The sequence below is a fragment of the Colius striatus genome, chromosome 1, assembly GCF_028858725.1.
Source record: "Colius striatus isolate bColStr4 chromosome 1, bColStr4.1.hap1, whole genome shotgun sequence".
Lineage (NCBI taxonomy): Eukaryota > Metazoa > Chordata > Aves > Coliiformes > Coliidae > Colius > Colius striatus.
The window spans coordinates 95,297,418-95,311,853 of NC_084759.1; the positions used below are offsets into that span (position 1 = coordinate 95,297,418).

At 38.3% G+C, this 14,436-nt stretch overlaps 1 protein-coding gene across 4 annotated transcripts in view; it reads right to left on the minus strand.

Annotated features, from left to right (window-relative positions):
* ITSN1 (intersectin 1) overlaps window positions 1–14,436 on the minus strand; it is a 139,587-nt gene that overhangs the window by 109,780 nt on the left and 15,371 nt on the right. The window lies entirely within an intron of this gene.

A 14,436-nucleotide genomic window follows, 5' to 3' on the forward strand; every position in this document is an offset into this window, starting at 1 on the left:
TATGCATGCATGAGTGTGTTTTCATATGATCAAAACAGCTATGTTTTGGTTCTGTTTCAAGGATGCCCTCAAAATCAACCCTCATTTATAGATAATCACTGATGTAGTTAAGTCAGTCACAACAGACAAGATCTGAGTGACACTGCTCACGACTGCATTTACTGGGTGGTAGAGTTCTGCTCCTGCTCAAGGGCAAATTTGGCTCTATTTCCAGTTGTTAAAAACATATAACTTGGTCAGCAATCTGATTTTTATTCCTGACAAAAAGATTCAAGAAACACACTCTCTTGCTTAGAGTTCCTTTGTTTTAAACATTAAAAATAGAATCTAGGTTTCAAGACTGTTTTACTTCAAACCAGGCCACAAATATAAGCCCATCCAAATGAACAAAGTATTAAAAGTTAACATCACAAGCAAGAATATGTTAGTTGGTGGGAGCTACTCTTAGCTTTTATTTGAAAACCATGCAGTGCTAACCTATCTACACAGTCTAGAAATTCAATCTTTAAGGAAAAAAGGAAAAACATTTTTCTTACTCCATACAAAGACTGACATGAGCTGCCTGAACCAAGAGGACAATAGCTAGCAACAGAGCCACAGGAACAATGAAAAAGCTGCCTCTTGTCCTACTAGATTCCACTCATGTTTTCCAGGCAACAGAAGAAAAGCAAAAGAAACAGAATCAGAAGAAGAATAATTTAGAGTGCTTGAACAGCAGCAGAAATTTATCAATATCACTAAGAAAAGGCCTTAACTTGCATCAACAATTTCCTTTTGTCTGAATTTCTCATTTGCTTCCCTCCCCATCCCCCTTTAACACTTCCCACATACTCTTCTGGCTTCCAACTTGGGAACCTACTATATATACGCTCCACAGATGTCACTGCAGAAAAACCCACAGCACTTTTGTAAGTCAGTCTCCCCATCAGTTGTAATTTAGAGAAGTATTAAAAAAAAAAAAATACTGCTTTTTTTTTCTCATAATTTGGCAGAGAAACCAAGTGTGGTGTATGACTCAGAAATCCTCTTTCAAATGCCAGATAACACAGATACTGAAGTCATGCACAGCAAGCATTAGCTCAAAAGCTTAAAATCACATGCATACTGATACAGTGTTTTCAGAATAAGCTCATCCTAGTAGTATGGCTTTTTCAAAAGTACTTCTCAAGTGTTAGAAGATCAGCACTTTAACCTTTGCCTACATTTTCTTATTTTGCGCTCTGTTGCAGGCAGTTATCTCTGCTGCTGTTTTTTAAAAACTGCAAGCAAACTCTAGCAAAAAAATACCAAAACAAGAGTTCTCTGAATTTCCACACATGTACTACTGAATCTTACAGCACTGGCAGTTTTTACACTCGAGTGTTAAAAAGATAACAGGAGAGAGATCAGCATAGCACAGATTCTCTTCCTACTTCAATTTCCCAGAGTATGCAGAAGGGCAGGAAAAGCACTTAGGGCAGTAAAAGGACAAGAGACTTAAAAAGGAGAACTAGACAGTGGATCGAGAAAGGTCAATGACGGTGTTTGCTTTGTTTTGTTGGTTTGGCATTTTTTTGCAAGATAGAAAAACTTAAATATTATAAATGCTGCGACAGAAGAGTGCATAAAAGGATTGAAAGTGTTTTTAGCCACTCTATCCACTCTGGGATGGAGATCAGATATGGTTTATCCAAAAAAACATCTGGTATAGCCATTATAGGCTAAATTTATCATATATTTATGAATTATTGTAATGGAAATACAAGCACTGACATTTCAATTTGCAACTTTATTCTGAAATAGTAACAAGATGTTCTAGATCTGAATTCCTCATACTCTAATCTCTACCAGTTCCACAGCAGTGTTAACTCCTCTGCCTTCCTTGTTCCTCCTGACACCCCCAACAAGAATGAACACGTAGTGGGACAAATCAAAAATTATATAGGAACCAACTGAAGAGAAAGCTGACAGAAAAACAGATGGTAAACTCAGCTTTGTGCAATTCCCTTCAGGAAATTAGTTACATTTCCCTCCAACTAATGACTGATATTCACATTTGTAGGAATTCAGATACCTCAGCAATTTTTTGAACACTAACAAATCTGACTGACTTTGTCCGATCAGTTCAGAAATCATTCAAGCAGGAAGGAGAGACAATAAGGGGAACCACAACTGCTCTGTCAGCTAATCATATGCACTGTTTCCTTAGAAAGCCAGCCCAAATCGCTCACAGTAAGGAAAATTATGCAAGTAATAAATTGTTAAATGTGAGTCCCTCAAATAGTTTATTTTCCACAAGAATCAGAAGATGCAACAGATATTTTGTACTGCTTTTAGAAAGAACCATAAAGAACATTGAGCTATTCACCTTTGCTCGACCACAAAAAAGTCTGAGCCATAGCCACTCTGAGATTTGATAAACATCCAACATTATTGACAAACATCCAACATTAAACACTTCCTTCTAACATACATAATTTAATCTATAACCAGCAGAGACATACATCTAATCTGTACACAATATAAACCACTAAACACTATGATTATCCACAAGTTCAGTACTTCCCAACTCTCCAGAAAAGGCATACACATCAGCTTTCAAATTCACATACCGCCTGCCCTCTCCCCACAAAGATCTGTGCAGCACCAGACCGTTTGTGTTCTAAGGTCAGTGAAAGCAGCAGAATGACAAATGATGTTTCAGTAGATCAATAGTTTGCAAATGCACATAATGCCCATTATACACATCTGCTCTCTGTAATTCTTTTCTGTCCAGGATTATTTTACTACGTTGGTGTCAGCAGGCAGAAAGGATGCTGGTTATGAGCACTGTGCCAGTCTCACTCAACATCTACTATGTTCAGGGGTTTTACCTCTGTCACTTGGGAAGTGGAACGCTCACAAAGTCTAGGAGTGAACGTTTGCAGTAAGGAAAGTGGGGAAAGAGGAGAGTCATATCCATCAAAAACAACGGGGTTGGTAAGACTGGATGAGCCTACATTTTGCAGCCTGAGGACCAATGCTGTTTCTCAAAGGCAAGGAGGTGGACAATACTCGGAGGTATGTTCTCAGCCTTGATTGTCTTCCACAGTGGCAATCCTACTGGAGTAAATACAATCCTTTCATCCATGGACTTCAGAGCACAATGAGGCTTTCCTCATCCCTAAGCATCAGAGATGATGAAATGTCACCTGGCACACAGATATGAAGTGTAGAACAAACATCAGGACCGAGGCATTCAGACAAGTATAACTTTTATATTCTGTACAATTACAACTTTCATAATCTACAGTTATTCTATATACACAGAGTGGCAAAACGTACTTAAAATGCATGGGTTAGTTTATGAGAAACATTTGCCTACATCCAGCCTTAAGTGAGGGAGACAAGGAAATGCCCAGCCATCTCAGCTGTTGATGCTCACTTCTGTCTTGTACTACTGTGGAACCATAGAATGGTAGAGGTTGGAAGGGACCTTTAGAGATCATCTAGTCCAATCCTCCTGCAGAAGCAGGTTCACGTAGATTAGGTTGCAGATAAGGAATATTTTATTTCCCATCCCTCACTCCATATAATTTGTTCTCATAAACCAATACTCTACCCACAAGTAGTACTCTCATTTATATATCCAAGAAGTCCTCTCTTCACACTCTGCTCCTCCTCAGAGGAGGGCTTTCTAGACTAGAAGTTATAAAGGTAAACAGAAACATATACACAGGCATATAGACCCAGATCATATCTAACTTTAAGTACTGATGTCTTACCTGAGTTTTTACCTTGAAAAAAATCAGCAGGTTGAAAACAACTACACTAAAAATAATTATGCATAGAAGTCAGATCTGGCTGAAAATTCCTTCCACTCTATATTATACGTGGATTTTAAGAATGTAGCTCAAAATTTATAGTTTCTGTTCACAAATGCTGAATTCTGCTGTTTCTTTTATTTTTAGCCAGGCACCAAAATGAGATTAACAAAGTTCTGCTTAATAGTGCTTTTCAATACCTTTGGCAATTATCAAAATGCTAAGGTCACTTCCATATTCACGGTATCTATTTTCTGCCATGGGGAAGTGATAACCTGACCACAAAGGAAGAAAAATCACTCTAAAACCACCAAGAAGGCAACAGGTGTAGTAGCAAGGCACTCTTCTTCTCCAGTCTAAGTCAGAAGGCAGCTCAACAGTCTAACTATTACATAAAGAACTCCTTAAAAAACAGGAAAAATGTTAACATTTATCAACAACTGTGATGTAAACCCCAGACTGACAAGAAAAACGGTGTCTATGTGTACAACAAATCTGCAAGCACTTAAGGACATTGTTTATTTACTTTATCTTGTTTAGTCAAGCAAGCTTGAAGTGTTTCTGCAGGAAGGCCTTCCACAACTACTTCCACAGGAACTACCTGGTTTTTGTCTGCTTTTGCTGAAATGCTATGTAAAAAACATACTGCCAACAGGCATTTTATTACTTCAAGGCCTTACGGTCAAAATTCAAGACAATGGTTACGAAGAACACTCTTGGTGAAATCAGATCTATGTGACTCAAAATTATCAGTCAAGTTTAAGATACAGACAAGAGACTTTTTTAGCCATCCAGATCGACAACTGGCTTGCTGCTTTTCACAATTCATCTTTCATTAAGACAGAGCTGAGTTTTCCAGGCTATATTAACTCATATACTTCTAGGTGAAGGTATATCTAATTTCTTTAACTGATATCTAAAAGTTAATATTAATTATTATTTAATTGAAGCAAAGTGCTCAGAATTTGTCTTTATCATACAAGACTATTCCCTTCAGAGAGAGTTCCAAGAGTAATTCCTTGAAAATTTAGTCTTTTGCTTCTTCCAATACATGAGAAGCAATTAAAACACTGGTACTAAGTGAACTGTGACTAAATTACAGTATCTTTTTAAAGAGGCAACTGGCTTTCATTTTAAAACTTTTAACACGACGGAAAATCCACTGTATCACTCAACCGTTTCTCAAATCCTTAAGAACTATAATAAATATCTTCATTTATTTTCACTTTCATATTTGGTTACTTCATTCTGAACTACCAGATCTTGTAAAGTATTAATTCTCTTCTTTTCAGAATGAAATTCTAGTAGTTTCTTAGCACTCACAACTTTTTTTTTCTTTTTGTATTTACTTACAGGGCTGTAGTAATCAGCTGCTTTCTATTTTGTTTGGTTGGGTTTGGGTTAGTGGCTTTATTGGTAAAAAGCTTCATTAACACAATTGCCTTTGGCAAGTTCTGACTCCTTCCCTCTTCAATACAAGTTCTAAAACTAAACATTTGAAACATGAGAATCAGGGAAGTTAGGAATACGTGTCACATCTACAACAGTAGCCTGACGTTAACTTCAAGAATGAATTGCTAAGGAGGACAAGGAAATGCATATCACTGCTAGATATGAAAGTATTGTGTTCTCTTAGACCCTCAAAGTCTATTTTGTTTCACAAATATGATCTTGAGCAGTGATCCCAACTGCCAGTAAGTAACGGTTTATAGTTATACTGAATGCTACTAAAATCAGATAAAGCGGATTAGTTCTGCTATTTACATAACATAAAATGAAGACAGTCATGCCTTATTTCAGAACTGTTAATCTGTCTGTCTCCATGGCTCAAGTATCACTAAGCAATGGCACTTAGAAGATACACTTGGAACAAAAAAGTAAAGTGGCCAAAGCCTGGAGTCCAGTCTTAGTCAAAGGAAAGCAAAGTCTGAGTGCTCTGTAACAACTAAATGCTACTTTTATATTATTTGTGTATTATCCTAGGAAGAGGCTGATGGTCACATCACACCTTTAACTTAGCCATCCTTAACTTTTTAACTCTAACTTTGCAGAAAATAGAACACATTTCTTTTGAAAGCCCAATGTAACACTGGATCACTTACATTTCACCAGGCATTTTCCCCTTATCAGATTTTTAATCTCTCTAGTCCACATAACAAGTAAACTTGTTTCTTCTCTTACTGCCTCAGCAAGAAACAGTCTAACTACAGAATAATATGATTACACTTTTTCTTGCAAATTAACTTTTCCCTATTCCTACATTAACTATCACAGTACAACTGCTTCCACTGTCCCTTGACCCACCTCCAGTAGTGAGATAGACACTGCAGTATTACTTGGAAATCAAGAGGGTGGCTGATAAATTTCATCCCCCACTTTCCTATTACACAAATCTGCATGAACTTTTCCGTATTTCAGAGTATTGGTCCAGCACTACTCCAGTGTTCCTGCCTTCTAAACATACATTTTTAATCTATCCTTGCTACTTATCTCCACTGCAGGTAAAAAGCCACCCTAACACAAGGGTTCTTTTTTCATATCCCTGCATGAGCCCACAAGTGGAAGTGAGGTGGACCGGTTGCAACTGAGAGGTGTGTTGTTTTCAGTCACAGGATTGAACAGCAAAATTATAAACATAGTTTAGATATGTGCTCCCTCTGCCTCTAACATTAGACAGAGCAGAATCAAAGGACTTATAACCCAGTTTGATGCTATTACAGGAATAAGGACAGTCAAATGAATAGGTCAGAGCCATAAAGTCCTTAGACGACAACAGCAGTCTTCTCCCCCAAGATTTTATTACTTGCAGGCCTAACCTAATCACACATAGCCATGCTGTACAAATTCCTGTTCTTGTTTGAACTTAATACTTGATCATTTGAACGGGGGATAATGAAAAAAAAAAAAAATCAGGCATTCTGAATTCTTTCACTTCACATTCCCCATCTCTGCCTCAAAGTAACTGTTACATTTGGGGAAGGATAAGAAGGAAGACAAAGCCCAGAGTCAGCATAAGTGTAAATCAAGAGAGTTCAGGATCTGTGTGTCCATTTCCTTTCCCTTCATCCTAGGCAAAACCATATGATAAAAAGGTCTAACAGAGCAGAGATAGAAATAAGTTAGCCATATAAGAGAAGGTGCAGATGACTCTGTCCTTTGAACTACTCTAGTGTAGGTCAGTTTGTCCTCTGTACGCATCTGCTCTTCTAAACTCTTAGAGGAAAGGGATCATCAGTTACATATATGCAGTGGTACAGGAAAAGCAGTTCACTACAGCAGGTTTGTCAAGCAGATTTTCAAAATAAAGCTTTAACAGGAGGCGTTATTCAGCATCTACCAAGTCTTATCAGCATTCTCAGTAGTTGTGACAGACCACATTGCTATTGACTGAAGTCACCTCATACCTGTGTATCTTTTGCTCTGAATTTCTTTAAACTTCTGTCTTCCTAACTCTTATGGAGGACATTCGGAGCATTTTCAGATCCAAGAACAGACAAATACATAATTTAGATGAGAATTCCTATTATTTGCCTTTCTTCTAGTCACAATCCTTAACTGTTTTTCAGACATTGGTTCTCTCTGGCTTACTTTTCTTCCTTGCCCCCCTCCCACCCCTAAGTTACTCATACTGAGTTCCTTGAGAATGTAAATTCTAGAACTTTTATCTCAGGGCAAAACTTGTTGAAAAGAGAGCTCGTAAAATAGAGAAGCATTTATTGAACTTGCCCTGAATACAAGTAGCATCCTTAGGGGATCGCTAACCCACCTGCACTTCACCAAAAGAAAATACTCCAAAACTATGAAGATGAATGGCAAAGACTCACGTTTCAAAAAAGATTAAAAAAAGAAATAGAGAAGTCACCGATCAGTGAATTGTCCAGTCCCACTAAGAAGCATGTTGTGAGAGAAGCTTGTTCTTTGGAGAAAGAACAAAACAGGTATTAAAGCAAATCCTAAACATGAGGACACTTTCCTTTTTGGAAATTACTTTTCCACAATAGAGCTTCCCAGAGAAAGGGATCACACAAAATACTCCACAAAATGTTAATAGTTCCAGTTGTTGGGGTTATACTATACTCAAAATTTAATTAGGAGAACTCTCATATTGAGCTAAAACCATCTTATTAACCTATAAAGCTATTGATGCAGCACAAACCAGGAAATTCTTTCTTCTGTGGCACTAACACAGATGCATTCCTGACCCCAGTGCTGTAAGGCAATTTAATATACTTGTGTGCAATACAGAGATCCAAGTCCTGCATTCATCCAAGTTGTGTGACGCTTTTGATTTCTTCAGAAGTAAGACATGTAATTTATATATAGTAAAAAGTATATAGCTACAATTACACATAGCACAAGCTTTGTATGGATGGATACCTACTCAACAGTACTGTCATTTAGCATCAAGCAGTGAAGTTAAATCCTTTTTGTTACAACGATAAATTTAGATAATTATCTGAGGTGCATGTGCACATATGCCAGCAGCAAAGAGCTGCAGGGGCAGCCTCTCTGAGGCTCCAACAGGCCCACCACAGGGCACAGCTAAGTCCCTCAGCCAAGATGGTGGTGCCTCAAGGAAAGCATTGGTAAGAAAAGCCAAAATATGGCCTGGCAGGGAGGGAGAAAGTGTGAGAAACAGCCTTGCAGGCACCCATACATATAAGAGGAGCAGGTGCTCCAGGCACCTCAGCACTTGCCCACGGAGAGATGATGTTGAAGCAGTGTCCTGGTTTAGCAAGGAGCAGCTTTTGGCTTGGTAACAGGGGGAGCGGGTTGCAGTGAAGACCCTCCCCCGGCTCCTAGGTTCAGACCCACCTCCGGCCCGGCTGGGCCAATCTGGCGCCTCTGTGATCACTATTTAGGGGACGGGAATTTGAAATGCGAGTCGGGAGGTGGAGAGTGATACAAGATGGAGGCGACCACGCGGACCCTTCAGCCAGAGAGGGAGGAAGGAACGAGAAGCAGTAGACCGGAGACCCTTCTGCAAGCCGTGGCGAGAATACAAACTGTGCCCCTGAAACCTATGGAGATTCGTGGCAAGACTGAGAGCCACCAACAGCTCCGTGTGGGTGAGCCCGGACGGGCGAGGGACTGTGTGGGAAGATGGCCATGGCCCAGGCCGTGTTGGAGAGCCTGCGCGCCGCAGAGCAGCCCGTGCAGATCTGCCATGCTTGTGAGTTACCCCACGGACTTGCAGGGAGGACTGGCGTGGAGTTCACCCGTCCTGAGGAGGGACAAACGGCAGAAGCTCTCGGAAACCGACTAACTGAAACCCCCACTGCCTGCCCCCCCGAACCGTTCGGGGGGGGCAAGGTGAAAACACTGGGATCAGGGCTCTGAACCCGGGAAGAGGGGAGGTGTGGCAAGAAGGTGTTCTTAAAAAGGCTGGTTGGACTCTTCATTGATGTATTACTCTGGGTTGTTTCATTTTGGTTATGTTTTGGTTGATTTTGCGTTAAATTATTTTCTGTTTTCTTCCCCAAACCGAGTAGCCTGGTCTGTTTTGTCCTGAACCTTAAGCGGCAATTAAGCTCTCCCTGCCCTCGAGCAATCCTCAGCCTCTTCGGTACTCGAGGCTAATCGTGGCCTTTGTTCCCTGATGGGCCTAAACCACGACAAGCAGGTATTGCCCTGCAGCTCATGGAAAGACCACAATGGAGCAGATGCCCACACTGCAGACCGTGGAGGAACCCAGGCCATAACAGGTTTATCCTGGAGAAATTCAGTCTGGGGAGAGGATCCACATTGGAACAGGGAAAAGAATGCCGAGGAAGAAGTGGCAGAGAAGAGCTGTTAGGAACTGATCACAGCTCCCACTTCCCACCTTTCTGTGCTGCTCAGGGCGTGAGGAAGTCAGGAATGAAGGAGTGAAGTAGAACGTGGACCAAGGAGGGGAGAAGGTGGTGTTTGGATTTGTCTTCGTTTCCAACTATCCAAACTTATTAAATACCACCAGTTAAACTTTTTTCCAATGAAAATAATTATGTCATCTACAGGCCTTTATCCCAACCCACAAGCTTTTTTGACCCATCTTCTCCCCTGTCCCTTTAAGGAGGGGAGTGAATGAGCAGCTGGGTGGGCATCTTGTAGCCAGTCCAGGTCAACTCATGAAAACATACTATGTTATTTAATAAAACAGTATTCTATCTGTAATGATCCTGACCCTTTAGGAAATATTAGAGACTACACAGGATATGTCACAGAATTTAAAAATAAAAAATCAGGAACAAATTTGTTCTGACTTCTGAAATAATTTTTGTATCATATCAATATATACAAATAACTAAAGGATGCATGGACTAACTCACAGACAGGTTACCAAATTTTTGGTTCTACTTATTTGACACACAACAGGCTTTAAAAGGACCTGTCCAAAGTTCTCTAAAAATAGTAACACAGTGAATAAATTGCCAATTCTACATTTCAGTCAAGAAAACTGTGACAAATTATGTTTAAAGAAGAGGACACGGTCCCTCTACTTCAAATGAGAAGCATATACAATAAACAGTATCTGCTATATAGCATACAAATTAATAATCCTCCTCAGTCTCTGTGAAATTGAAGATCACCCAAAGGCAGACACCTTTAGCAGAATCTTTAGAGAACTTTAGTAATAAATCAATACACATAACAGTTCCCAGGTGAAACTACAGAACATACTTGGGTCTAAAGTAGCAGAGATATTGCAAGGCGTTAGTTACTGAAGCTTAATTTCTTTTATGAAACAGATCATTTCATTTAGTTAGTGCTTTACTTGTGCTAAGACCTGGAATTCTTTTCCATGAGTAGGACCGTTGATTTTCAGCTTTACATAAAATTAAATAATTATTTTAAAACCAAACCAATTAGAGCAATGGTATGTAGTTTAATAAAGACATTTTGGGAAAAAAAAATATATTCTCCAAAATCTACCTGATAGCAATATACCATTTAACAAATGTTTCTAGTAGACAATGAAAAGACAAAAAAATCACTTTAAATAGCAGCTTTATTTGGAAGGAATGCTAATATTGGAGGAACAGACAGTGAAACTTCCTGTGCTGTTTTTCATATAGTGATAAGGACAGATCCTTGGGCATTTGTTAAATCAAAGTATTTTTTTACACTAGAGAGGCTGCTTATCAGACAATAGTACATATGGAAAATAAAGGCTTCTCTTACATTATCAAGAATACAAAAGTTACATAAAGCTTAAACAAGGAATTAAATGTTAAAGCTCTTTTGCTAAAAGTAATGTATTTTATTTAAAATATGCTTAAGAACACACCATTGTACAGAAGTAAAACGGGCTTAACTACATAGGGCAGGGTATATCCCAAAGTAAAGTTTGTTTATTTTCCTTCTCCATCACGAAATCAATTTCCCTCCAAAATACCTAGGAGCCATTTTCACAAAAGAGCTAAACCATTTCAGGTGTGACCACAGGCTACTGATACACTCAGTGATAAGGGAAAAGAAAAACGTTTTGCAAGATGAAATGGGAAATGGTAGATACATGAATAAGTGTTTAAAAGCCTATTTCAACTTATAAATCCTATTTCTACATTAAACAGAATTATCAATTGATAGCAAATGCAAATGAATGCCTAAAAATTGTGTAAGGGCATGTGACAAGCTTCCTTTCCAAATGACAAGCGTGCTTTCCATCAGTTCCATGTAAATCAGTCTCTTGCATTTCAACAATAATTGTAAAGGTTTCAGTCTCCATTTGGAGTGAAAGTATTTATGCAACACAGACTTTTTCAAAGCACACACAGAGGTTAATGTTTTCCTCACTACAAAGAGATAGGTAGCAGCATGAGTTTACTGGAAGAACTGATAGATATCAGCTTTAGTCATAACAAGCTGGATGCTGAAAATACTATTCCAGCTTTCTAACTGCTGAGCAGTTGAGGGAGCAACGGGATCAGTCAAATACAGTGCCACTCAGTTCCAGGCTACAAAGACTGCACTTCTGCCAAAGGCTGGGAATTATTTCAGGCCTATGCAAGAGAGAATCCAGACATGCATACAGACAAATCAACTCCAATAAAAAAAAAAAAAAACAAAAAACAGAACAACTAGATAGACAGGGTATTTTTTTAGAAGATATATATATCAAGCAGTTAGAAAAGTTCTCATTCCCAGTATATAAATACTTATAGATGATAAGATGGCTTCTGTGAAGAATGCAGGTTACAGAGGAATGGTACCACATGCACAGGCATTTTTCATGCTTGATCTGGAAAGCAGGCTACTTCATTATGGTCCTTCTGTAAATGATCAAAGTCTGTATGGTTAATAATATTGAAAAGAGTAATTTCCCTGTACTTGAAATGCTTTAATACCTCTTTCCAGGATAAAAATTCCTTTCCTTAAAGAGGATAAGAACATTAAGGTTATTGTTAGTGCTAATGGTTTATTTACTGTAAGTCACAAATCTGCAGCAGGGGGAGGTTTATTTATTGTAGCTTACAAATTTCTCCCATGGGTACTTCAAAAGTCATCTGTTTTTTGGTACCTAGCAATCAGGAAAATTTGTTACAAGTGACATGATGGTTATGAGGCGGACTTCCACTAGGAAAAAAATCAAATTGCAAAACTGTAATGAAACGTTCTGATTTCCCAACATAATAGATGTAAAAAACCCTTTCAAGTTTGATTCAAGCAATAAATGCAGTCAGCTATTAAAAACAAGCCCAATGAACTCCTTAAAACCCCTCACATTTTTAAGTTTTTAACATGCTAACTATTAATCAGTGCCCAACTACATACATAAGGAAAGTTCTGCTGGTATGCAGATATACAATACTTATTCATGGAAGTTGTATGGTGGCAGTGGGTTAATTGCTATGAAGAGATACCCTCAAATCTGCATCCTCAAGAGACTTCTTTCCTCAGCAAGGCAGGGCCAGAAACATTTAAGTGAAGAGTTGAAACATTTAAACAGGAATTAGTAAAGAAAGGTCAGAGAGAGGAATGCCAACAAAGAATGAAACAAGAGAAGCCTGATAAAAGCATAAGAAGGCCCTGATGCTACAGCAGACTTTACAGCTCAACCGCCTCATAGTTCAAACACCAACTCATCCCTTTCCTCCATCAAACTCCACCAGCTCTGACAGCACTCCCAAAGATTCAAGCTTTCCAAGTTTTGCACTTATGAGAAGAGATAAAATGCACTCAGGAGATAATGTTATATCCATCACTCAATGACTACACAAAACAATGACCTGATGACAGAACTTCGTTTTTGGATCTAACTTGCCCAGAGACAAGTGTATTTCTTTTTTATATTAGTCAATTAGATTGTAGGATGCCTTCTTTTACATTTCCCCCTCTCAATACAAGACCTGAACAAGATTCTTCTTGGACACACATGATGAAGTGAAAGACTCCAGACATTACATTAAATGTATATACTCTAAATAGCTACAGAAAGTCACCAGCACTACATCTCTTGCTATATTTGTTGCCATGAGCTTACTTTGTTTCACGGAGAGTTACTGTCTGTCAAGACAAAGATACAACTTGGAAGGAATCAGAGAGAGATGACAACTCTAGTATCAATTAGAATGTTACCAAGTGAAATATCCTGGGACCAAGTCAAGAAATTTCCATCTTCTTCACTAAAATAAGAATTACATGTCTAATTCTACAAAAAGATGAAATAAACTACTATTTTAGTGTGGTTAAGTGTTAAATAATCACAAAGGCTATGAAGCTGTCTCTCATCTCCACTTTTAATCTTGCCATCAGTAACAACATAAGAGAAATTACAGAATGTTATTTCCCATGCTTTGTTAACAATTACAGCTCAAGCTCCTGAAAAGCTGGTTAAACTTGTGCATCTTTAGTATATTATTCTCTCTTATGGTTTCAAGGCTGATAGGATGAAAAACATACAAAAAGTGACCAACACACTGATACATCTCTCAAACCAGAAAAAATGTCCAGTCCTCAAGCTTAATCTTTCCTTTCTATGCCGATTTCAACTTCAGCTTCTAGAATGCAGTCAAAGCTCAGTAAGATTCTAAAATAAACAGCTTGCATAAAATACATGTGTACACCTATGTAGGAAGGTTGAAAAACATTTGACTACATATAACAGAAGGGATGTTATATATATGCTACAATAACAGATACTTTAGTGAATTTAGTTCTCCTGATGCAAAAGACAATTCTACTCATAGCAGTCTTAGTATTTCTCAAATTTAAAAAATTAAAAAGAAGAAATTCTTCTGCCTTTTTGTAAGGCAGTTTTTTTGCACTTTGGTTGACTAGTTTTGATCTCATTTTAAAATGGGACTTAACATATAGGAGTCTCATTTTTTTCTAGCTGTTTAGGTGACTGAAATCTACTAATCTAATTTGACTAAGTAGTTCTGAGAAGTGACTCGATATCCAGTTCAGAGAGAACTATCCACTTCAGATATCTGTCATACCCAATTCAGTTACCACACCTCATAAATTGAAAACTGTACCTTAATAAGATTACTTCTAGAGAAACATATTAAGTAAGCAACATTTTTCCAAGACTTTCCTCTTTGTGGTCATCCAAGCAGGCACTTAGTATTAATATATATAATAAAATAATATTGCTAGATACCAAAAATTGCTTGGAGGAAGGGGAATCTCTTTTATTGGAAGAACAGGAACTCATTGCACTTCACTAAGA